This window comes from Neovison vison, chromosome 5 (assembly GCF_020171115.1).
Source record: "Neovison vison isolate M4711 chromosome 5, ASM_NN_V1, whole genome shotgun sequence".
Classification (NCBI taxonomy): domain Eukaryota; kingdom Metazoa; phylum Chordata; class Mammalia; order Carnivora; family Mustelidae; genus Neogale; species Neogale vison.
The window spans coordinates 126,259,551-126,287,537 of NC_058095.1; positions in this window are offsets into that span (position 1 = coordinate 126,259,551).

Here is a 27,987-nt window from a genome sequence, read left to right on the forward strand (position 1 = left end):
ATTTACTTGAGAGAGAGAAAGAACACATGAGCAAGAGGGAAATAGAAAAGCAGACTTCCCACTAAGCAGGGAGCCCAATGCAAGACTTGATGCTGGGACCTTGGATTCATGATCTGAGCTAAAGACAGACACTTAACTGACTGAGTCACCCAGTTGCCCAGGTTATGGAAATTTGAACAATTGTTTTTCTTCTTCTAATCCATGAGCAATAAAATATCTTTCCATTTCTAGTGGCTTTGTGCCATCTTCACTTTCTCTCATCAATGTTTCATAGTTTTTGGGGTACAGATCTTTCACTTCTTTGGTTAGGTTCATTCCTAGGTATTTTATTATTTTTGGTGCAGTTGTTACATATATTGTTGTACATAGGATTGTTTTATTAATTTCTCTTTCTCCTACTTTGTTATTAAGGCAATGGATTGCTATATATTGATTTTGTATCCTGCAAACTTACTGAATTTATTTATCAGTTCTAGTAGATTTTTGGTGAAATTTGTAGGGTTTTCTATGTATAATACCACATTGCAAATAGTGAAAATTTTACCTCTTTCTTACCAATCTTGACATCTCTTATTTCTTTTTTCTTGTTTCATTGCTGTGGCTAGGACTTCTAGTACAATGTTGGATAAAAGTAGATTGAAGTAGATATCCTTGTCTTGTTCAGTTTTTCACCAGTGAGTATGATGGTAGTTGGGGTTTTTTCATATAGAGCCTTTTTTAACTTGAGGTATGATCCCTACAAATGTACTTAGTTAAGAATTTTTTATCATAAATGGGTGTTATACTTTGTCAAATGATTATTCTGAATCTACTGAAATGATCTTATGGTTTTTATCACTTCTCTTGTTGATGTGATATATTATGTTTGATGGGGCCACTGTTGTATCCCTGGAATATATCCCACTTGACTGTAGTGAATATTTTTTTAATGTATTGTTAGATTTGGTTTGTCAATATTTTGTTGAGGATTTTTGCATCTATGTTTGTCAGAGATATTGGTCTTAAGTTTTCTTTTTTTGTAGTGTCTTTATCTGGTTTTGATATCAGCATAATGTTGGCTTTATAAAATGAATTTGGAAGCTTTCCTTCCTCTTCTATTTTTTTGCAATAGTTCAAGAAGAATAGATATTGACTGTTCTTTAAATGTTTCATTGAATTCATCTGTGAAGCTGCCTGGTCCTGGTTTTTTGTTTGTTGTTTTGATTACTGATTCAATTTCAATTTTGGTAGTAAGTCTGTTCAAATTTCTATTTCTTTCAGATTCAGTTTTGAGAGGTTATATGATTCTATGTTGTCCAATTTTTGGCATGTAACTTTTCATATATTCTCTTATAATCATTCATATTTCTTTTTTTTTTTTAAAGATTTTATTTATTTGACAGACAGAAATCACAAGTAGGCAGAGAGGCAGGCAGAGAGGAGGAAGCAGGCTCCCCGCAGAGCAGAGAGCCCGATGTGGGGCTCAATCCCAGGACCCTGAGATCATGACCCGAGCCAAAGGCAGCGGCTTAACCCACTGAGCCACCCAGGCACCCCAATCATTCATATTTCTGAAATGTTGATTTTTATTTCTCCTCTTTAACTTCTGATTTTGTTTGAGTCACCCCCCCCCCCATTTCTCTCTCTCTTTTTATGAGTCTAGCTAAAGGCTTGTTAATTTTGTTATCTTTCTTAAGAAACAGCTCCTGGGTTCATTTGTCTGTTCTATTTTTTTTTTTAATTTCATGTATTTCTGCTTTAATTGTTATTATTTCCTTGCCTCTGCTGTTTGTTTGTTTGTTCATTTTGTTTTGTTTTGTTTTGTTTGTTCTTGTTCTTTTTCTAATTCCTTTAAGTGTAAGGTTAGGTTGTTTGAGAATTTTTTTTGCTTCTTGAGGTAGACCTGTACTGCTATAAACTTTCCTCTTAGAAGAGTTTTGCTGCATCCCAAAGATTTTAGACTGTTATGTTTCCATTTTCATTTATCTCCATGTATTTTTTTTATTTGATTTTTCTCTTTGGTTTCTTGATTGACATATTCACTGTTTAGTAGCAGGTTATTTAACTTTCATGTTTGTGTTCTTTCCAGATTTTTTCTTGTGGTTGATTTCTAGTTTCATAGTGTTGTGGTCAGAAGAGATGAATGGTATTTCTTTAGTCTTCTCAAATTCAATGAGGCTTGCTTTGTGACCTAATATGTGATCTATTCTGGAGAATGTTCCATGTGCACTTGGGAAAATTTGTGTTCTGCTGTTTTAGGATAGGAAGGTCTGAATATATAGATACATCTGGTCCAGTGTTTCATTCAAAGCCACTATTTCTTTGGTGGTTTTCTGTTTGGATTCATTGATGTAAGTGGGGTGTTAAAGTCCCCTACTATCGTGATATTACTATTAATTACTTCCTTTATATTTGTTATTAGCTGCTTTATGTACTTGGGTGCCCCCATATTGTGTTCATATATATTTGCAATTGTTAGATTGCAAATTTTCTTAGATTGTGCCTTTTATGATTATATAGTGTCCCTCTTTGTCTCTCTCTTTTTACACTAAGTATCGCTACCCTGGCTTTCTTTTCTAGTTGAATGATAAATGTTCTTCCATCCCTTTGCTTTCAATTCTTTCACATGTGTCTTTGGTTCTGAAATGAGTCTTTTGTAGGTAGCATATAGATGGATCTTGCTTTTTTATCCATTTCATCACATGTCTTTTGGTGGAGCATTAGAATCTATTTACATTTAAAGTAATTATTGATAGGTATGTATTTGATAGGTATTGATAGGTATGTATTCATTGGCATTTTGTTACTTGCTATATAGGTGATTTTGTAGTTCTTCTCTTCCTCTCTTTTCTCATGGTTTTTGGCTTTTTTAAAGGGATATACTTGGATTCCTTTCTTTTTATTTTTTGCATATCTATTACTGGTTTTTGATTTGTGTTTGCCATTAGGTTTACATATAACATCTAATGCATATAGCAATCTACATTAAGTAGATGATCTTTACTCCTTTTTTCCCATGTTTTAGGCATGGGAATTTATACTTTATATCCTTTTATTTTGTGAATTCCATTTTTTTTCTGACATACTTTTTGCAGATAAACATATTTTTACTGTTTTTTTGTTTGTTTGTTTGTTTCCTTATTTTCTTACTCCTCTTTATACTCTTTTCTTTCCACTCAAAAGTCTTCTTTAATATTTCTTGTAGGGCTAGTTTAGTAGTCTCCTGATCCTGAAAGTAGTAGCCTTACGAAGAAGAGGTTCTGCAGTACCTTGCTGTAGTGCACTGTCCCTTGTTCACTGTAACCTGGTGCTGCAGGGGTGTCTCCTATGTGTGTTGTCTGTACCCTGCTGTTCTGGCTGAACAATTTTTTTTTTTTTTTTTTTTTTTTTAGATTTTTTTTATTTATTTATTTGACAGAGAGAAATCACAAGTAGGCAGAGAGGCAGGCAGAGAGAGAGAGAGAGGGAAGAAGGCTCCCTGCTGAGCAGAGAGCCCGATGCGGGACTCGATCCCAGGACCCTGAGATCATGACCTGAGCCGAAGGCAGCGGCTTAACCCACTGAGCCACCCAGGCGCCCCTGGCTGAACAATTTTTACCTTTAGTTCAGTCATCTCCAATGGCTTCCTTTGCCTGTTGTGGACAGGCTTTGGTACCTGTTAATAGGCCAGTCTAGGACTGCTTGGCTTTGAGTTGAGTTGAACCAGGAATCTGCCAAAGATGCAGTAACATGGAATGACAGGAGAATGCAGGGGCAGGCTTTGAAGTGCCAGCAAGGTTGTATGGGCAGGAGAGGATACATACCTGCTGGAGACTGAGGCAGGCTGTTTTGGAGGTGTCAGAGCCTCAGTATCATGAGGGATCAGGATGCATAGCATGAGCAAGATTTGCAGTTGTCTGCTGTGGGAGGGGATCTGGACCTGAGGCCTGATTGGAGCGAGCATATTCACAAGAAAGCATGTGGGTCAGGCAAACTGTTAGTTAGGTAGCCAGTGTTGGAGCCATGCTGATTCCTACAGGTGTGTCTGTGTTTATGCTGGGAGATGGGAGAAGGATATGGTACCTGGCAACTCCTTTGCTGCTAGAGAAATTTCCCAACAATTCCTGCCCCTCCAGGACAAGTTCTGAGATTAATAAACAAATCTGCGCCTCCCCTCCCTGCCAATATATCCCAGGCATTTTTCAAACTGTTGCTTCTGTGTTGTATCTTTGTGGGGCTATTTGTTGTGGGAAGGGACTCAGTTTTCTTTTGCCTTCTTGGGTCTCCCCAGAGCTTACTGATTTTTAAAGTTTCAGGGTTTAAGTTCTGCCGATTGTAAGAACTTAATGAAATTCAGTCCCTCTGTTTTTCAAAATCAAATGTTATAGGGATTCATCTTCCTCATGTGGGATCCCTGGTGTAAGGGTCTGTTTATCTCCCCTCTGCACCCATGGCAACCCTCCCTCCTGTGGACACTCCATTTAGCTCCAGACTGTGTTTCTGCTCTTCCTACCCTCTTCAATGGGGCCTCTTCTTTACATTTAGCTGTGTAGAGTTCTTCCCGCCAATCTTTGGCTTGTTTTCTGGGCCATTTACACTGCTGTGCTGTTATCTAGTTGTATCCATGGGAGGAGGTGAGCTTAGGGTGCCCCAACTCTGCCATCTTCCCTGGAGGAAGTCTATTTAATCCTATCTTTAAATCTTTAAGAATGATGTATCATAGGTCCAGGGAATTAAAGAAATTCCCCAGGTCAACCAGAAAGTTAACAGCACAACAAATACTATAAAACAGCTTCCACTCCCTTCAGGTAAAACTGCTTTCCAGCCTGCTCCTGCTTCATTGTTAAGCTTTGATAGGCTTAAACCAATCAACATAATCCATTCTCCTAGGCAAAGATGTTGTTTCTGTGGTTGTGGACCATTCAGGATGAATTTTAGAATGGCTTCCAGGAAAGCACAGATAAATGTATTCTCTTTCACTGGGTATTTATAAAGCACCTTGTAGATTTGATTGTTATTGTTAACTCTTCTACCACCCTGAGAGTAATTCCTCTGCCACTTCAGATGACTTAGCACAAAGATCCTGAGTTCTTTGAGATAGGGAATGAGCAATAGATCACTAAACTTTGAATTCTATCTTACATCTCAACTTCCACTTATATGAGCTAGTAAATTATTTTTATTAAGGAAAAAAAAAAAGAAAAAGTTTTTGTTGTTGTTGTTGTTGTTTCTTTCTTTTTGTTTGTTTGTTTGTTTGTTTTCCTATGCTCTTGGCCATTTTTGTCCTCCCTTCTCCAATTCAGACTCTGGAAGAAGCCAAAACCACTGTTCTCCCCAACTATTCCTGACTGCTGATGGTTCACTTAGAGTAGACCAGACTGGGAAAGGGGACTTACTCCCAGTTCAGTGTGTGTGTGTGTGTGTGTGTTTGTGTGTGTATGCATGTTTTGGGTTATTTCATTAAGCTGAACACATTATTTATTGATGTGGGGTTCTTATATTACTAAGAATAACAAGAGAACTCGTAAGACCCCTCTAGATTAGCAACCAGTGGCATTAGGAAGCATTAAAATCAGATACCCAGAAATACAAGGGTGCTAAGAGATCCAGGAATCAAAGCTTCGGGTATATGTAAGCAATAGTCCTACCAAATATATTTATTTATTTTTTTAAAAAAGATTTTATTTATTTGACAGAGAGAGATCACAAGTAGAGAGAGAGAGAGAGAGAGAGGAGGAAGCAGGCTCCCTGCCTAGCAGAGACCCCGATGTGGGACTCGATCCCAGGACCCTGAGATCATGACCTGAGCTGAAGGGAGGCTTAACCCACTGAGCCACCCAAGCAGCCCCCAAATATATTTAAAGTGACAGAAAATACATCTGCTGTGTGAATGTTCAATGTATCTTTTTTTTTTTTTTTAACATAAAGATCACAAATCGGCAGAGAAGCAAGCAGAGAGAGAAGAGGAAGCAGGCTCCCTACTGAGCAGAAAGCCTGATGTGGGGCTGGATCCCAGGACCCTGAGATCATGATCTGAGCCGAAGGCAGAGGTTTTAACTCACTGAGCCACCCAGGCGCCCCTCAATGTATCTTTATTTAAGTAAGTTTTCCTAGAAAAAAAAAAATGACAAAAACTATTTGTTCCCCAAAATAAATTTTGTAAATACTATATTTTCTTTAATTTTTTCCACTTTCAGATGCTCACCTCTTTCAGCAGCAAGCTTTACAAAACACATTGTCATCTAAAAGTCTAGAACTATTCAGTAAGAAGCCTTTTAATCTTTCTTTAAAACAATTTTTTTTCTATGTTTTGACCAAATACATTTCCCCTCATGTAATAGGTACCATCTTTGAAGGTATCAATAGATCTTCAGTAGAACAGGATTTAAAAGTCTTACAATTTCTTTGATTCTCACTGTTTACACATCACTGATTGTTTTCATATTACTCAGTGTTTGATTACAGGCTCCATTCTCCAACTCGGGAGATGTTTATGGCCTTATTGATTGTGGAAATCAGTAGGATATCCCTTTTGATTTATTGTTGTTCTCATTCAGCATTTTGCTCTAGTGACTCAGAGTCATCAGGATTTGGCTACAAAAAAAGAACCCCTTGACTTGTATCTCTGATTCCATGTAATCCTCCCTGTTAGTCTAAACCTAAGGATGCAGTTTGGACAGCCTATTGCTTCCTCCTCTTATCTCTGACTATGATACTTTAAAGTAAGACTAAGAGTCACCCATTCTTTTGTACCTTAGCAGAATATATTGCGTATACCTCCAAAACCCTTTATTGAGGAGTTAGAGTGTAAAGCCTGTTATTCATCCTGGAAATGTCTAAGTTCAGAAAATACATGACAACCCCAAATTAATATTCATATACATATCATGTCTTTAGGATTGATATTGATACACATTTCTGTCTTCTAATCATCATATATAATCCTCATTATTATTAAGAAATATATGTGTCAGTAATAACCAGTTTCCATGTAGTTTGGTATGCTCTGATTCATTTTCAATGTTCTTATAAATTCTCTCATTCTTTATTTTCTTCATTTTTTTTTGCTAATTTTTCTTATTCCTTAATTATTATTATTTAATAATTTTATATTTTTAAAAGAGTTGCAAAAATTCTTCAGTGACTTCCCACTTGCCCTCTATTCAGTTTCTTCTAAGAATGACATCTTATATAATACTTATCACAACTTATAAGTTAACACTAATATAATATGGAACTAGAACTACAGCTTTAATTCGGGTTTTATCAGTTTTTTCCATTACTGTTCTTTTCAATTTGTTTTGTTCCAGCATTTACTATATGATACCATGTACATTTTCTTCTTCATGTTCCCCAGTTGTGAATTCTCAATACTTATTTATTTTTCATAAGCTCAACCCTTTGGTAGTGCAGTTGTCAGGTGTTTTGGAGCATGTCTCTCCATTTGGGTTTGTCTGCTGTTTTCTAATGAGTCACAAGATTTAAGGATTTGGGTGAGAACTTCACAGAAGTGAAGTGTGCCTTCTCATCACATCATCCTCACTCCTTTTTGTAACCTTAGCTTCCCTCTGCTTTACTGTCATTCTGAACTTGCATTTATTATGAGAATATCAAAATATTCCAACTTAAAGGGGCTTATTTTGTATGAATGAGGTTTGTATCTAGAATTAATATATTCTACTCTTTAGCATCATGAGGCTTAGTTGACCAGCATAATTTGAGACAATTTATAATAAAACAATGTCATGATTTCTAAAAGTATTTTGTAAGGATTCTTGTTAGTAACTGATGTAAGGTATCTAAGACCTAGTTTCCCCTTTTCCCATTACAGAAAACTGTGCAGATTTTATATAAAAATCTCAAAAAAGAACTGTGTTTAATTATGAACCCGAATGATTGACATAAATTGGTAAATTCCCTTGACAACCTAGACAACTCTTAGTTAATATAAAAGTTTTATAATAAAAAAATGGACTCAATGCCATGTATTTTAATAATTACTTCTCAAAAATTTAGTGCTAAATAAGAAAATCTATTATCAAGGGGATAAAATGCAAAAGAGCTATGATTCCAGCTTTAAGGTTGATTGAAGTTAAGAACTACTTTTCATTAAGTCAAATTAGATATAATGGGGGACTACTTATCCACCTATTACTTACATCTTTTCTTTCTTCCTTTTTTTTCTTTTTTTTTTTTTTGAGTTCTCATACATAGACACACATTTCTTTTTTGACTTGTAAGAATGGCATTTTGAAAATATATGGTGTGATAGCATACATTCTCCTCACTTTAGCTAAATGATGAAATTTTAATTATGTGAACATTTATAATGTGGGAGATGTTATTTTAATAAAGACATACAGAACAAAAATAACAAGGTAGTTTAAATAAAATCTGGACACAATTCTCCAACTTGTGACTAAAAAGAATTATGAATTCTTAAGATAAACCGAATATTACTCTCTTTAAAAGATGATTCATATATATTTTCTAAAATACAATTAATTTTATTATGTAATTTGCATATTGAACATAAACCTTTTATGTCTGTTTCTTTAATCTTGTTGGAGAGCTTCTTTTAAGTTCTCCTACTAATCATTTTCTTAATGAAACTTCAGATGAAATAAACTCATTCAGTTGATTTTTCAAATAGAGCTACCTTTGTCCACATGGCATTTTAACTATTTTCTCTCTCAATGGTAACTTGAAGCTTTAAACTATTTGTGACGATGGAGACTACAGTTTTCTAAATAGTAGTTATTTTCTGCTTATTTGTTAACTTGTTTTTCTCACCTAGAGATTATGATTCGGTTTATGATGGCGAAATCTTCATCATGTGCTACTGTCATGGCAGGTTGCAAGAGAAAAAAACGGTGGGAGAAGAAAGGGAAAGGGGCATCTGGAAAAGGAAGAGAAAGAGAAGTACTATGTTTTAGAAAGATATGGAAAACTATGTGATTTGGTTAGAGTATGAATCTCCATCCTTAATACACAAAATATACTTTTTTTAAAATTTATATTATACTAGTATAGATTTCCAGCCAATCAATTGTTACATTGGGTAAGGCAGAGATCTCTAAATATAAGTGGCGGACTCTATAAAACAAACAATAATACTAACAACAGTGAACTTATTACCTATGTTTCTAATTTTAAAAAAGAAAGCATATTCTTGTTTATTGATATAAAATTAATATATAACATTATATTAGTTTCAGGTGTATAACATAATAATTTCATATATGCATACATTGCAAAATGATCACCTAGTAAATCACATGGTTACAAATTCTTTTTCTTGTGATGAGAAGCTTTAACATCTACTCTCTTAGCAATATTCAAATATATGTTATAATTTGATTAATTATAGACACCATGCTGCACATCGCATCCCCAGGATATATTGTTTATTTTGTAACTAGGAGTTATAAACGACTTTTGTCCATTTTGTTATTAGAACAGAAAAGAAACCTTTCTTATTATTGTTTAGTTGTTTTGTTGTGATGTTTGCTTTTGATTACATATATTATTTATTGCTGATTATATATATCATATATATTATATATAAGAAAGATGTGATATATATGTCATATTTTTCCTTACTTCTTTTATCTGCAATTCTTTATCATGCTCTAAATTTTAGTGTCAATACTAAATAAAAATTGGCAGTTATCTTACCAACATGGTCAATGGAGATGCATTATTTATGTTCATGGGACTATCTTATCTATTGCAAATTGCATGGTTGCCAGATGCTCCTAAATCATTACAATTTACTATAACCTTTAGTTCACTTTCCTCAGTAGAATATTCATCAATAGTAGGATCAGTGGAAGATGATTACCTGCTTTTCCCAGATTTTTTTTTTTTTTTTTTGGTCAGACAACATGGAAATAAAAATTTGAAGGAATTATTAAATTATAAAAATACAACTGGCTACATATGTTTTAAGCAAGTATATCATTATTCAGGCAATTTACTCAGGCCACTGGAATTAAAATGAAAAAAAAATTCAAAAACAAAATCAGACCTTAAGAGAAGCATCCTTCTATTTCTGTATAGATACAATTTATTCCAAACATTAACACAATAAACTCAAAGGCAAATGTATATGTTTTTTTCCACATCCTATAGCATGTTCATTTACCGTATGTAAAAAATTTTCATTAACCCACATGCCTTAACAAGAAATTTATGTTCTTTTTAATTTTATCCTTAAAGTAAAATAGTAGGTCACTATCAATGAAATAATGTACTGTCAACCTAAAAATTGTCACTATTTTGTTTTAGTCCATAGGATCAATATATTTGCGTATTCTCAACATTTACTAAATTCACCTGAGGATCCTTAGAAGACTCAATAATGAAAGTGAATACAATTTTCTGACAAAAGCATCTCACTGTCCTTAAATGTTTAATATTTCTATTTTTCTGTTTTGGTGGATAAAGTTCTCTGATCAGTTGAATAACTGAATAACTGTTTTGCTTTCTCTTACAGATAACTATTGTCTGAAAGCAATTTTCTGTTACTGCTTAATTTTACATCTGAGCTCAATACAGAATTCTATTCTATCAAGTTTTTACTACAATAGATTTATTTTTATTGATCAATGACTTTAAGGGAAATAAACTTGCCTCCTTCCTAATAAAAAGAATAGCAAAACAATAAACCAGTAGAACTATATAAAGAATTCAATCAGATGCCACATTAATGAAACTACAGTGACAGCTCCCTTTCCTGTAGCCAAGTACTTATGACACAAATTATATAAGATATAAAATGTCAGGCTCTTGACTTTGCAAATGTTATTTCCTCCAAGTATGATTAATAAGTGATACTTTTGGCAAAATGATCTGTATATACCATGTTTGTTTCAATTCTATTTATGTGTTAGATTCAGTGAGAAATTAGTAATTTATGTTTATAATCATTGAGTGTTAAAATAATTTAGCACAATGAAAGATAATGCATATGATTCAAATTAAATTCAGTGAAGGCTCTTCTGCAATCACCTTGGAAAAAAATTAAATGTTTCTTTCAGTCTTAATTGGACTTGATACTTCTTACACTAGAAAACCTGGACACCTTACAGCTGAACATAATGATTCTTTAGGTTTAATGTAGAAAATGAAATCTCTCTCTTCAGATATATTGACTGTAGGAAGCCTATTATGAGCACTATTAAAAAAAAAAAGAATTTCAAAGCATTTTAGGAGATTTGGATCACAAAAAAACAGTAAGCTTTAAAAAGCTTTCTTCCTATATTTATTTCTTCAATCCATTCTTCCTCTACTGTTGCCCTTGCTAATTCTTCTGCACTGCTCTAAAGTAAATGCCCTCTTCAGACAAATGGCTCTTCTCTTTTTGGCCTATATTACACCTAATAATAAGCACAAATGCTTTTCATCTTCAAAGTCCTTTATAAGTATAAATCAACCTTCTCAGCAACTAGGAGAAGGAAATTAACATTATCTCCATTATACAGACAGGAAAACTAAAGAACCACAACAAAAAAGTTGGCAGCTGATGCCAAAGTATAAGGCACAGAAATATATTAGAATGAAGTATTTTTCCAGGTTACTCAAGAGTATTCAATTTCCTAAAACCAACATGTCTGAATGAATGGCCATTCTTTTTTTTTTTTTTTTTAAGATTATTTATTTATTTATTTGACAGAGAGAGGTCACAAGTAGGTAGAGAGGCAGGCAGAGAGAGAGAGAGGAGGAAGCAGGCTCCCTGCTGAGCAGAGAGCCCGATGCGGGACTCCATCCTAGGACCCTGAGATCATGACCTGAGCCGAAGGCAGCGGCTTAACCCACTGAGCCACCCAGGCGCCCATGAATGGCCAATCTGACAAGGTCATGTAGACTACTTTCTATCTCCATATAGGGATGCATATCATTTATTAAATTGTGGAAATCATAGAATTCAAGCTTTTTATAAAGGTTTTATTATTAAGTAATTTATACACCAAAGTGGGGCTCAAACCCACAACTCTGAGATCAGGGGTTGCATGCTCCACTGACTAAGCCAGCCAGGCACCACAGAATGAATTCTTTCATAAGTACCTTTACATGTACTCCTCCAGAGCACCTTCTCTAATTAGGCCCTGAATATTTATTTAATGTGTATGTTTGGGCACATGTATTTTTTTGGCAAATTAATGCGTTTCAATGTGCATTGCATGCCAGATTATGTATATTTTCTCTTTCTCATACTTTCTTATGTAACTACATCTCTTATTTTAGACTCCTTCACTCCTTAACAGCAGCTGTCTCCCTTTGTTTACTCCAGTGCTTCCCACACAGAATTATAGGCACTAACCACAGGTATTCGATATAGTAGATGATGGCTGGAGATGCTACCCGTCCACTGTGGTTTGACTAACTCACAGGCCACTGGGTTTTAATAACTCTTCACTTAATGGAATGAAAAACAGGTCAAGGAATCATTGTGTACTATGTAGTTTGGCTGCCATTTATGATCCTCAGGTATCAATTCAAAGGCAACAGCATTTTTGTTATCTCCATGTAGGAGACAATAAAATGGTATTTACTCATGAGTAAATTTTATTTTGCAAATAAAACTCAAAAGCTTTCATGTAGCTTCCAGGTCAACCTAACTACTACCTGATCAGAAAGATTTTCATCTTTCCAATTCTCCATAATTTTAGAAATTCCTTGGCGTATTACCTAGTAAAGCAAGTTAGGATGTTGTTTCCCCAACTCCACCCCACCCCCACTTTTTTCTTTTTTGGGAGAAATTCTCTTTCAAATAAAAGAAACTTGAATATGTACTCTTTTTTTTTTTTTTTTTTCATCTCTTTTACACTAATTTGCCTCCAACTAACAGATCTTATTTGGAGTTTATTCAGTTCTCAGAGTTAGGAATATTTAGAAATTCTCTAGGCCGGGACGCCTGGGTGGCTCAGTTGGTTAAGCAGCTGCCTTTGGCTCAGGTCATGATCTCGGCGTCCTGGGATGGAGTCCCACATCGGACTCCTTGCTCGGCAGGGAGCCTGCTTCTCCCTCTGCCTCTGCCTGCCTCTCTGTCTGCCTGTGCTCGCTCTCTCTCCCTCTCTCTCTGACAAATAAATAAATAAAATCTTTAAAAAAAAAAAAAAAAAAGAAATTCTCTAGGCCAAGGGTTGGCAAACTACTGGCTGAGGGCCAAATCTGGCCAACAGACTGTTTTTGTATAGCCCATGAGCTAAAAATATTTTTATACATTTTAAGAAGGTGGTAAATAGAACAAAGAATATGTGATAGTGACTACTGCAAAGCCTAAAATATGTACTATCTTGCCCCTTGAAAAAACTTTGTCAACTTCTGTCACTTAAATCATTCTACCAGAATCTTATTCCATGATATCACTTGGAAGGGTGTTAATATTCTTTCCAGCTTTATGGAGGTATGACTGACAAAGAAAATATTGTATATATTTAAAGTGTACAATATAATTTCTTGATATATATTGCAAAAAGATGACCATGATTCAAATTAATTAACACATCCATCACCTTACATAGTTACTTTTTTTTTCTTTTGTAGTGAGAACACTTGAGATCTACTACTCTCTTAGTAAATTTCAAATATATGATGCATCTTAATTCACTGTAATCACCATGGTATGCATTACATCTTCAGAACTCATTCATCTTAGTACTAAATGTTCGTATCCTTTAATCAGTACTTTCTCTTTTCTCCCAACCCACAGCATCTAGTAATCACCTTTCTACTGTGTGTCACTATGAATTCCACTTTTCTACAAGTCTGTATGTAAGTGAGATCATGAGATATTTGTCTTTCTGTGTCTGGATTATTTCACTTATTATAATGTTCTCAAGATTCACCTGTGTTGTTGCAAATGGAAAGGCATTCACCCCTTTTAAGACTGAATAATATTTCATTGTATATTTCTACACCGCATTTTCTTTATACATTCATCAGTTGACAGACACTTAGGTTGTCTTCATACCTCAGCTACTGAGAATGATGTTACAATGAACATATCAATTTAGATATATCTTCAAGGTAGTGATTTTATTTCCTTTGGATATCGACTCAGAAGTGGGATTAATTAATTAATTAATTAATTTATAAAAATAAATTTTATTTATTTAAAAATAATATGATAATTTTATTTTCGATTTTTTGAGGCACCACTATGCTATTTTACATAATGGCTGTATCAGTAGACATTCATGCTAATAGCACACAATGGTTCCCTTTTCTCCACATCTATGAAAACACCTAATATATTTTGACTCTTTGATAATAGTCATGTTATTGACTCATGTTTTACAAATATGAGGTTATATTTCATTGTAACTTTGATTAGCATTTCCCTGATGATTAGTATTTCCCTGATGATAAGTAGTGACCATTTTTTATATACCATTTGGGCATCTATATATCTTCTTTGGAAAAATGTTTATTCAGATTCTTTGCCTATTTTTAACAGGGTTATTTATTATTATTATTACTATTGTTATTAGGTTGTATGAGATTCTTATATATTTGGATATTAACCCTTTATCAGTTAAAATGGTTTACATTTTTTTTTTCCCACTTTATGGGTTGCTTTTTCATTTTATTGATTGTTTCCATTGCTATGCAAAAACATTTTAGTTTGACATAATTTCACTTACCTACTTTGCTTTTGTGTCCTGTGTTTTTAGTGTCAAATCCAAAAAATCACTGTTAAAGCTAGGGTCAATGAGATTTCCACCTATGCTTTATTCCAGGAGTTTAATGGCTTTGGGTCTTTTGAAATCTTTAACCCATTTTCACTTGATTTTTGTATAATTTATAAAATAGGATCCAATTTCATTCTTTTATATGTAGACACCCAATTTACCAAAACCATTTATTGAAGAGGCTGTCCTTTCCCCATTGTGTATTCTTGGTGTGTTTGTTAAAAATTCTTGAATGTAAGTGTGTGGGTTTTTTTTTTCTGGGCTGTTCCATTGATCTATGTATCTGCTTTTATGCTTATGATACTATTTTTATTGCTGTAGCTTTGTAATATAGTTTGAAATCAGGAAGTGTAGTGCCTCCAGCTTTATTCTTCTTGCACAAGATTGTTTTAGCCATTCAGGGTCTTTTTTGGTTCTACACAAACTTTAGGAGAATTTTTTTTCTTTTGCTATTTCTGTGAAAATCACATCGCAGTGAATCTGTGGATTATTTTGGGTAAAATGAACATTTCAACAAAATTAATTATTCTGATTTGAACATGGGGTGTCTTTTCATTTATTTGTGTCTTCTTCAATTTCTTTTAACAATGCTTTAGGGTTTTTCTTATACAGATAAGCAAACAAAGAAAATTAAGGATAAACCAAAAATAATGAAATTGGTTAACTGCAAATGGTGAGGAATGGAGTGAAAGAGATCTAAAGGAAATGTTATTTCTCTGAGAATATGATTTTGTAAAGTGTTAATTTTTGAAAGCATGTCAAAGTTCTATATATTTCAAAATTATATTGCATTAAAAGAGATGGAAAGGGGAAAACCAAAAAGTAAATATGAAGAAAACCTGAAATAAGTGATTCTACCTTTCAAAAATGAACAATGAGATACCAATAATGAAAGGAAGAAAAAGAGGAAGAAAAAGGAAAAAAAAAACACCAATGCATTCAAGTAATTTATGAGCATGGTGATAGACTACGTCCCTTTAGTTTTGAGCAGGATGAGATACTTGAAAATTGCAAACAAATTCTGAACTTTTTAAGTAGTTCTCTACTGAAGTTTAGCTTTATAGATGAAATTATATTGAAATTGTTTTAGATATAGGATTGAGCAAATAAATAAATTGCTAACATTGTTGGGATCTGAGGCTCTCAGTTTGGAGGAAGAGAGTTACAGATACTGGATAGAGGAAGATTTAGAAAAAAATGAAATAGAATTAGAAATATTGACATGAACTTTCTAAAAATATGTATTTGTAAAAGTATATGTACAGAAACATATAGTCAATTCTAATTATTCATGGTAGTTTTATTTTATAAAGTTGCTGTAAACACTGAATTAACAGATTTCCTTGGAGAAAACTTGGTTAAATTCCTCAGAGATTTTGGTATGTTGCCATCAACAAATCAATATATAAACTTGTTTTCTATGTATTTCTACTTAAAGATATCTTATTTAATGTGTCATGTCAACTAATTAACATTGCACTCACATCCAATAGCACTATAATTCATGCCTAAACAAAGCTTACCTAACAGATATATTCTGTACAAGACACATCACCATTCTTGCACTTAGGAATACCAGATAGCATTTCAGCACTACGCTTGATGGTCTTTTTAGACAGTGAACGGACAAAGACCACAAGAATGTAAAAAATGGCATTGTGTAGACCACCAAAAGACACTTGCTTACAATATGAAAGCTGAAATAAGAAGCAAGCAGAGTTATATTTTGCTTGACCTTAACTGGTACATTAATGTTTCCAGAGAAATAGAACAGAGAGAGAGGGAGAGAGAGGAGATTGGTTTATTATAAAACAACTCGACTAGGCATGGGATGCCCAGAGATTTGGTTAATAGTATTTCTGTGTGTGTCTGTGCAGGGGTTTCCAGATAGAACTAGCATTTGACTTCATATATTGAGTAAAGATTGTTCTTCATAATGGAGTGGATGTCATCCAGTCCACTGAAGTCCGTAGTAGAACAAAAAGACAGAAAAGAGAAGGAAGAAATTCAGTTTCGCTCAACCTGACTGCTTGAGTTATGTATAGGTCTTCTGCACTCAGACTGGGACTTACAACTTTGGTCCTCTGGTTTTCAGGCTTTCAGATTTTGACTAAACTCACACTACAGTTTCTCCTCATTCTTAGGCCTTCAGACTTGGACTGGAACTACACCATCCCCTTTCTTTGGTCAATAGCTTACAGACTGCAGACTGTGGGACCTCTCAGTTTACATAATCAAATGAATGAATTCCTCATAATAAATCCCAATCCCTCAATCTCTCTCCCTCTTTGCTTATCACTCTCTCTCTAGATACATCTATATCTATCTGTCCTCCCTCTCTATCTCTTCTTAGAAATAGATAGCTAGGTAGATATTCTCTCTCTCTCTCTCTCTCTCTCTCTCTCTCTGTGTGTGTGTGTGTGTGTGTGTGTGTGTGTGTATTTTATTTCTCTGGTGAAACCTGACCCTTACTATTGCAACTAGTTTCAATGGACACAAAAAATACTTCTTGAGAGAGAGAGATTCCCATATGTAAAGAAAATATGAAGCTTGGATTTCCAATTAGAAATTTTCAGTATACATTAGCTTTTAGAGTTGGGAAATCTTCCAGTTAAAAAATCTGTTCTGCTTTATATTCTCAGCATTTGTCACTCATTTAACCTATAAAAGAGTCTTTTGGCACAAACTTCTCTTAATATTCTGGGAAAACAGATGCATGATATTATAGCTTTCATGTTCTTACTGTGTATTAAGTGAGGAGTAATTAAAAAATTTTTAGCTAAAGGAAAGCATGACTGAATTTTTATTTTAAAAGGATATAAGTACTACCAGGAAATATGTTAGATTTGGGGGAAAAAGTATCTTGAAACAGTGTTTCCCAAGCTAAAATAATGGGATCTAGACAGAGAGAGAATCAACATGCTTAAAGGAGATGGAGCATATCTGAGGATTTTGAAAGCACTGGACTTATCATACTTCTAACAGCAACCAGATGAAGGATGTGAATAAAAGGGATATGAGAATAGTCAGGTTTTTTATTGGGAATAAGGTAAATGGCATAAATAAGGAACAGAAAATAGGACTGTTCCTAAATAAGGAACAGAAAAATAGAATTAGGAGAAAAAAATGTTTGTTTTAATTTTAAACATATTCATTTGAGATGCAACTGTGTGTGTGTGTATAATATACAATGCCAATTTAAAGGTATATTTGAAATATGTTGTGAAATGTATATTTGGAGTTACTTTCCAATATCTTAAATAGATCTAATGGAGTGATATTAGAAAATGTGATTATGTAGGTAACATATGTAAAGTGATAAAAGAAGATTGGCTCTCTGGAGAAAATACAATATCCAAAATATAGGCCAAGAATAGAAACCTTTAAAGGACATTGAAAAAATAAAGTGTTTGGAGAAGAAAGAGGATTTTTTTTTCACAGAAGTCACAAAATTGGTGTTTAAGAAATGAATTTGTCAAAAATATCAAATTCCATTTTTGAGATACAGCAAACCCTCATAGTCAGTTTGATGTTGTAATTAGCAATATAGTTTGTGGGAGTTTAGCTAAAGCCTAACTGCGGTGATTTCAATTGCCTTATCATGTATCAAAATCATTTTAAATCTGTAATTATTATGATATTGCAGTAGCAATGAAAAAGTATTGTTATGAACAGAATGTTTGTGTCTCCTTAAAATTCATATGTTGAAATTCTGTTTTCCAATGTGATAGCATTAGGAGGTGGGGCTTTTAAAAGGTGACTAGGTCATGTGGGTGAAGCCCTCATGAATGGAATTTGTACCTTTACAAAAAAGATTCCAGAGAGTTAACTCCTTCCATGTGTGAGGACACAGTGAGAAAATGACCACCTGTGAATCAAGAAATGAGTTCTAACTAGACACAAAACCTTCTAGTGCCTAGTCTTGGACTTCCCAGCCTCCAGAACTGAGAGAAAGAAATGCTTGTTGTTTAAGTCATACAGTCTGTGGTACTTTTTCATAGCAGTCTGAAAACAGACTAACACAGATAGGAAAATAGATGGGGATACAGAGAACCTAGAAATAGATCCATTTAAAAGCTCTGTGATCAAGGGAAGGAAAAGTTTTCTAAACATGACACAGTTACAAAATTAAAAAAAAAAAAGAAAGATTCAAGTACTTACATTAAAATTAAAAACTTATATACATCAAAAGTACTATAAATAAAAAGACATGCCCCATCCGTGAAGAAGATATAAGTAAGGCAGATACTTATAAAAGAGCCTGTATAGTTAAATAATAAATATAATTAGCCAAAAAGAATAACAGATGTGAATAGCCAATTTATAATTGAGGAAGTGCCATAAATATATTCAAGCATGCCCAACATTTAAAATATTTTATATCCATTAAGTGAAAATTTTAAATATCCCAAAATACCAAATATCGAGAAGATAAAATTAAATGGAAAATTACAAGTTACTGTAGATAATTTAAGTTGGCCAACAAAGTTAAAATGCATTCGTCAATATCTAATGGATTTGAAAGACTATATATCCTACAAGATAAATTTTATTCCCAAACATTTACTCTGGAGAAAATACTGCATTTGTGCAGAATGCAAAAATTTGAAAATTTTATTGGCCATATCATTTCTTATATTGAAATGTGTAAACAAGCAAAAACTCCTTTAGGAAAATAATAAAGAAATTCTGACATAATTTCAATAAATTATTGTAAGGCTTTATAAAGCAGGAATTAATTTCAAAAATATTAAGTTGAGAAAAAAAGTGACTTGCAGAAAATAGCATGCAGTATGATAATACATATGTGCAAAAGTCTACTACAAAATATTACTATATACTATCTAAATATATATGTGTAGTGGAAGTAGAAAGATGAATGGCAATTACAAAAGTCAAGCAGAATAGTAATTATGTCTGATAGGAAGAAAGAAAGATATAATTGGAAGAAGGAACACAAAGAGTTTCAAATATATTCATAATATTTTGTGTCTTAGGTTGATTTTTGGGTGAATACATACTTATACACATATCTACATATATGTTTATATATTTAATGTTATTTAGCTGAAAAATCAATAAAATTAGAAATTAAAGTAAAATAAAAAGGTAAGTAACATATTAAAAATGGGTGAAGAGCATCAAAAGTATAAACTTCAGGTTACAAAATAAATAAGTCAAAAGAATATAATGTATAGCAAAGTGACTATAGCTAATAATACTATATTACATATTAGAAAGTTGTCAGGAGAGTGGATCTTAGAATTTCTTATTACAAGAAAAAAAATTGTGACTATGTTAGGTAATAGATGTTTAACTAGACATGTTCTGGTGATCATTTCACAATACATACAAATATCAACATATTATGTTGTATATCTAAAACCAATACAGTGTTATATGTCAATTATAATCAAGTTAAAAACTAATTAAATAAATAAATAAAAGGGCAGAAAAAGTGAAATCTAGAGTTAGGCAGCCTATGCAGTATCCTTATTATGACATATAGTCATTTTCTGACCTTGAGCAATTCACTTACCCACTCTGGGGATCAAGTTTCTTACATTTAAATTGAGATAATAATAGAAAATACTTCTTCATTTTGCAGTAAGGATTGATGAAGTCAATATGTGTCAAATGCTGAATCAATACCCAGCATATAGTGATATAAATTATTTTTTTAAAAATGGACAAAGAAAGCAAAGGGGAGATAGGAAGTTTGCTAATGAGTGTGGTTTATGCACCTGAGGAAAGAGAGATCAATGTAAGAGATACCAAAAGCTTAAAAATTAGTCTTCCCACACCCAACATATATTCAGGCATTAAGCTGAAAACAAAATGTAAAATGATGAATAAGGTAAAGAATTTATTCTCAATAAACATATCTTTTTATATGATTTCTCAATCTGGGAACCATAATTGAGATTCAAGAATCTTTGACCTCATAGAGTTGAATGCCCCCCCCCAAAAAAAAGAAGAAAAAGAATTTTTAAAAAAATCTGTGATATGTGGTATTATATGAAAATTTTCAGAATCTGAAAGGAGTCTATGACACCCCCAAACTTAATATACTTGTCATTAATTTTCATGTAAGTAAACAATTGTGTTAGAGTATGGTAGATGTTATAATAAAAATAATGTAGAGCAGTGATTATGAGAGAACTGACCATCTTGCTCCTGTGAGTCTTAAGAGTGGAAATCATACCGGCATTAAAATGTGTAGGAGATTCCCCCGTGCAATACTGTTTGCAGACAAACAAATAAGCAAACATTCAAGCCGAAGAAGGAAAATGAGTTCACCTGGGGAAATTCAGCTGGTTTGTTAGGATTGGACTATAATACACAGTGAGGGGTATTTGAGAAAGGAGGGGTTTTGGCTATGTTGTAGACTAGTTCCTGATAGATCTCTTGCAGATCTTTAGATCTCTCGTATTCTGAGAAGGTAGAGCAATAGGTCTATGATCCATTCACTAGCAGGGGTCTAGGGACACTCCGCCCCACGAGATAAAGGACCAAAGTTAGTGATCCTAGTCTACTTTTCTAGTCAATTTGCCTTCCAAGTAAATAGACTAAAGATTTTTACAAGAAGGTAAAAAGACTTATCTATTAAATGTCTTTAGATAAAGGGTCGTTTTGGTAAATGAACCTATAATCTATGAGGCATGCCTTCCTGGTGAGTGTCACAGAATCTACCTGCCTCTCTAGAGTATAAGATTAGATATTTTGTAATTTAAACATTTTCTTCTTTATGTAAGATAACTCCAGGACCTCACTTAAAGACTTCATCCATTATCTGGTGCCGGAGATGCATGCATGCCTTATAGATATCCATGATATCCCAGAGTTTTTCCTTAGTTGGTCAAAGTCTCTTGATGTTCTATATCCTTAAAATAATTACCAAATCTTGAAACTAGGTAAGATCCTTGATTAGTTTGCATCTGGTTTGACAATCTGATCCCTTGCATCACTCACAGCTGTTCTAAGCACCCACCCTTGCAAGAATAACACCATTACCTTCAGGTAGGACAAACACTGAGGTGTACTTTCCACTCCAGATCTCCTTGGAGTTAATGTTTGTTTGTTTGTTTTAAATTTTTTATTTTTTATAAACATATATTTTTATCCCCAGGGGTACAGGTCTGTGAATCGCCAGGTTTACACACTTCACAGCACTCACCAAAGCACATACCCTCCCAGTGTCCATAACCCCACCCCCCTTCTCCCAACCCCCCTACCCACCCCCCTACCCCCAGCAACCCTCAGTTTGTTTTGTGAGATTAAGAGTCACTTATGGTTTGTCTCCCTCCCAATCCCATCTTGTTTCATTTACTCTTCTCCTACCCACTTAAGCCCCCATGTTGCATCACCACTTCCTCATATCAGGGAGATCATATGATAGTTGTTTGTTTGTTTTTTAATCGAAATGACATCTACTTGACTTCATCCCTTTCTCTCCTCTGCTTCTTCCACTCCCTCATCAGTTTCTTTGGGTAACGTTTGTTTAAGAAATTACTTACATTTAGGGGCACCTGGGTGGTTTAGTGGGTTAAGCCTCTGCCTTGGGCTCAGGTCATGATCCCACAATCCTGGGATCGAGCCCGGAACTGGGCGAGGAAACCTGCTTTCCTCAGAGACAGACTGTTATCTGTCTCTCTGCCTGCCTCTCTGCCTCCTTGTGATCTCTGTCTGTCAAATAACTAAATAAAATCTTAAAAAAAAAAAAAAAAAAAGAAAAAAAAAGAAATTATTTGCATTTAATCTTTGTCTCCGGGTCTGTTTTTTGAAAACCTGAACTTCTATAGATGCTATATAATGAGGTATTTAGACTTTAACATAACTGCAATACATACAAAAAAGGAAACCAACACAAAAATGGAATTGGAATAGAAAAGTCATTTCAAAATAGAGAAAAAGTTGATATAAGTGAGTGTGATATTTGTCAAAGAGAAGATATTACTGACTTCTGCCCTTTGTTTTTTTTTTAATCAGTTCTTCACTTTACTCTTTGCATGTTCCTGAAGCTTGAGGATACAAATACTGAATTTAAAGGATAGTTCCGTTTTTACAAGGAGCAGCACTTTAAATCTGTTGAAACCAAAAAAATACAGTATGTTATAATCAGTAAACATTTTCGGGGTAACATTCTACAAATGCCAACAGATAAAATTTTTAAATCTTGTGAAGCACCAATTGAAAAAGCAATTTTGCTAGGGAAATGTGAAGAGCATAGAACCAATAAAGTTTAAGGATTGTTAGGACATTGGTTCATTGCTCCAAATACTTGAGAGAACTCTCAGGCTTAACTGAGTCAGAATAACTTCTCAATTTGACCTGACCCAGTATCTTTTTCATTGTTCCTGATTAAGTGACAACAGTGAGTGTGAAGAAGAAAAGAAATAGAAAGGTATCTTGTAATTAATTTTGTATTAAGGAATTTTAGAAGTCTGGTATTTATTTATAATCATTGAAATGAGAATTAAATTTTTTTTTAATCCAAATTGTAAAGACTGATGAACTTTCTCCTATATAACAGATCTACTAAAACATTTTAAGTCTTAAATAATAAATACTTGGTGATTATGCTCTAGGAAAAAGAAAACAAATTGTTATGTATTAGTTGTGTAATGCCATAAGTTAAAGCAAGTAACTCTTGTATATCTCTGCTAAGAACTAACAAAAGGAACTTTAGTTAAATATTAACAGAAGACTTTGAGTAAGAAAGCATATGAAAACCATATACCAATCTAGAATAATAATTATGGGAAAAAATATTGCTATAAAGTGGGACTTGGTAATTATGAAAAGGCAGTATAGCTTGTTGGAGAGCAAGAAATCTTTCATTCTTCCTGGGTTCAGTTCCTAGCTCTGTAATTATTAGCAGTATGATTTGGGGCAAGGCAACAGAGCTATATGTCCTTTTTTCATTCTCTAAATTAGAGATAACAGTACCTACCTCACAAGCTTGTTGAGATATATATATATAGCATTTAGAACATAAGGGTTATATTTAAAGCACTTAAAATGTGGATGTTATAGAGTAAGTACCATATAAATGTTATAATTTGTTATTATCATGTTTATTAATTAATGTTTATGCCTGAATAATAACAGAGGAATAAAATAAGGTATAAAACAGTATTTGCAAATGTTAAATTTAAAAAGTGTTTAAATAACACATGGACAAAATATGCTAATACTTAGGTTAGGAAACTAAAAACAGCAGACCTTTAATTTGTCTTCTTATTAACCAAAAATAATTGCACTTATAAGTATCTGAATTTTCTTCATTGGAATTGTTCTCTCCTTCCCCATTGGCATTTTTTAATGTTTATGTAGGAATATTGTTTTCAAAATATTTTTATGGGATAGTATGTCTACCTAACCAAATGAATTCATTAACATGTATGAGAAATACAAAAATTATAGCACTTACTCTCAATTAATACATTAATTAAACTACTAATTATTAACTTTGAGTATTTTTATGACTCTACAGTGTTCAGAGGTAATACAGAAATGCCTGTGACAACTTCTTCCTGCTGTGATACAAGCCTACTGATTTTTTAGAAAAGAGAGGTAGTTCTTAGTTCCTACATATTCTGATAGGGCTAGAGTAGTGTTTTGTCCAGGGAAACAAAGAGGTAAGGCTCTTCACCTTACCAGTGGAACCAAGCCCAGCTTTCTAGAACTGAAAATTATTACACTGAATTTGAATTAAGGACTTTATACTGACTGTTATCTGTCTACTAAAAAATTAAACTATGTAACATTTAAAAGCCTCATAAGCAACACCTACCATGTATGTTTTAGATGTCCTTATTTAGAAACACCAAGACATTTTTGAACCAAATATAAAATATCTGACAGCAAATTGGCCTTGATTTAGTGCCCGAATTCATTCTACAGTACTTATGGAAATGAAAGATTAACTACTCTATTGGTATACTAACTATAAACTTGTGAAGGGTATCCAATTCCTCTGAGTTTCCACATTGGTGAACTAGGGATCATTAAATAAACTTAGCTGCTAAGATTTTAGCACAAGCTGCAATGCCTGGAACATAGTGGGCATTCAGTATGCAGTGGCTAGTATCTCTGTGTTGTTTTATTCTTATTCTTGTTAGGAGCACATTAATTTAAATTAATGCTGATAACCATCCAAAAATTTCATTTTTTTCTTTACCATTCTATTCTCCTCTAAAATTAATGACAGCTCAGCATAAATCAGTGTCCTTCAGAATAGCTTCATATTAAAGAAATGACCTATAGAGTGAAAATTTTGTGGGTAGGCCAGAAAACTCAAAACTGTGGTCTTTTTGCTTTTAGGTATTCTCACAAATTACTTGGAGAACCTTGGGAATGTTATTTGTAAACAACTAAAATGAATAAATGTGTGTATATACATATATGTGTATGTGTGTGTGTGTGCAATGCACACACACACACATACACACTCTTTACATAAAGTTCCAAGGGGCCAAGGTTAAGAAACATAAGTACACATGGATACACACGTATACATATGTCTGTATGTATATATACCTGCATGCATGTATGCATATATCTTCAATATACACTACCCCAACCTAAAGCATTCCATATCATGTCATAACTGTTGACCTGCACTCTCTTTATCTCTTTTACTTCAGTACTTAAAATTATATTTATCTTTGTATGGTTTCCTTAGCGAAGGGAAACATTACACAATCACTTTTGCACTTTTTGAAATGACATGCTTTTTGATAAATCTCTGAAAAACTGTGGAGGAGAAACATTTCTTCTCTGAACTCACCTATTTGGACTGAATGCTTTTCTTCTGTTAGGAAGTGACAAGGAACATATCATTGGTAATTTTTTTACTTTAAAACCAAGCATTATAAAGTAATTAAAACATTGCAGTTATATCCTCTTAATGCAATGGATATTAAACTAGGAAATCCATGAAAGGAAAATGGTAAAGTGTCTGTCAAGTTGAAACTGGCCTCTGAGCAATGCTGTCCTAAGCATGGCTCTCCGCTGAGGAAAGGAAAGATTTAAGAGCAATCAAAAAGACATCTTGATGGGGACCCTGGAGGGCTCAGTCTGTTAAGTGTCTGACTCTTTTTTTTTTTTTTTTTTTTTTGAATCCTGTCTTGATTTTATTTTATTTTATTTTATTTTATTTTTTCCCAATTTATTTATTTTCAGAAAAACAGTATTCATTATTTTTTCACCACACCCAGTGCCTGACTCTTGATTTTAGCTCAGGTCATGATCTCAGGGTTCTGAGATCAAGCCCTGTGTCAGGCTCCATGCTCAGTGAATGGCCTGCTTTGCTTGTTCCTCTCTCTCCCCTCACTTGCTCACTTGTGTTCTCTCTCTCAAATAAATAAGTAAAATCTTAAAAAAAAAAAAAAGTCATCTTGACTCAGACACACTTGATGTAAGAATTGGCATAACAAACAGAAAAAAACAAAAATTGGTGCCGCAAAGTGTGATTCTTAAACTCAGAATTTTCCTTTCTTGATTTCAACCCTCTTTGTGATGTTTAATGTTCACCAGCCTCTTGCCTCTACCTAAACCCCCTCATTTAGCTTTCAGTTCCAAATGAAGCATAAGTTTGATTTAGATTGATTTAACTGAGCAGCAACTTTCTTCCTTACTATCCTGCTATTTTCATGATGAAGACTGGTGTCTAGGGCTGTATTGCAAATTCTCTAATTAGAAATTTTAGTATTATAGTATTTCCCTTTTGTATGTTACATAGGGCAAGCTGAGCTAGTTTCTTCTATGTTTAGGTTTCACTGAATCTAAAAAAATTCTTTTTTTCAAAATGTACACTTTATCAATAAGAAAAGTTATATTGTGATAAGTGGAGTGAGAGAGGAGTCTCCATCACTTTTTTTTTTTTTTTAATCTGTCTTCTTACCTGCCAGATATTTGAGGATTTTCAGCCAAGGAAAATGAAAAAGACAAATACTAAACCAAACATTAATACAAAGACACACACATACACATATATACACACTCACAATTGACACAAATTCAAAGTAAGTCAGGCACAATATTTTTCCTGTAAAGTTGATAAAAAACACAATACATAGAGACAGTTTATTTCTTTGTTCATTAAATATGAACTGAGTACATGCAATGCGACACCATTTTAAATTTTAGAGGTACATCTGTAACCATGCTTGTTTTCATAGAATTTATATTTTAGTGAGAGGATACAGAAGATAGTACCCAAATAAATGATGAAAATACATTCAGAAATATATGAATTATATGGGAAAAATTAGGGTGCTGTGATAGAGAAAAACTGAGCTGGGGGGAGCCATTTTTGATTGGGTGCTCAGTGAAAGCTTCTCTGAGGCAGAAACATGTTAGTTGTTGTGAATGACAAAAAGCCAGGTTAGAGGAAAGTAGTGTGTGTGTGTGTGTGTGTGTGTGTTTCCAAGTACAGAAAATAGTTGTTGCTGTTGTTTTCCAAGCACAGAAGACAGGTACAGTTATACCATAGGATCTAAGCAAGTGCCAACTTAAGTATCCCCAGAAGCAGCATGAAAAAGAAGGTCAAAAAGAGAAGAATTATGCAGGGCTTGTTAGCTTTTTACTTAAAGGTTATGCAGAGTCTTGAAAATGAAAGTAGTATCTGATAGATACGTGTGTGTGTATTTTTTTTAAATGATTTTATTTATTTAGAGAAAGAGAGTGAGCATGTACAAGGGGGAGGGACAGATAGGGAGATACAGACTCACCACTGAGAAGGGACTCCCACTCCCCCCACTCCCCATGTGCACCTTGGTTCCAGGATCCTGGGATAATGAGCTGAGCTGAAAGCAAACTGACTGAGCCATCCATCTGCCCCTGTGTGGTGTGTGTGTGTGTGTGTGTGTGTGTGTGTGTGTGTTTTAAGAACAGATTAAGAAAACCAGTGATCAGTGTTCCTGCTTAGTGTGGCAGCAGTGGAGATGGGGAAAAGGTAATGGATTTGAGTGAAAGTAGAGACAACAGGAACTGGTGAAATATTAAATGTGAGGGATTAGAGATGAGAGCAAGGAATCCTGGATACATTGTTTTTGGCATAGGCTGAGTGCTACATGCTCAGACTGGGAGAATCAGAGAGAGCAAATTTGGCAGGAAATCAAGAATTCTCCTTTTAGGTATTTTTGGGAGTGAGTTGCTTAATCCTAGATTGACATTTAGAGGTCAAATGAGGAAAATAGCAAATAAAGGAGACATGAAATATTATGTAATATGTTAGAAGCATCCCAGAGTTGTGTAGGGTCATAGAAAACAAGATAAGAAAGTATTTCAAAAAGGAAGAAGTGATCAATTAGTTACATGCCAA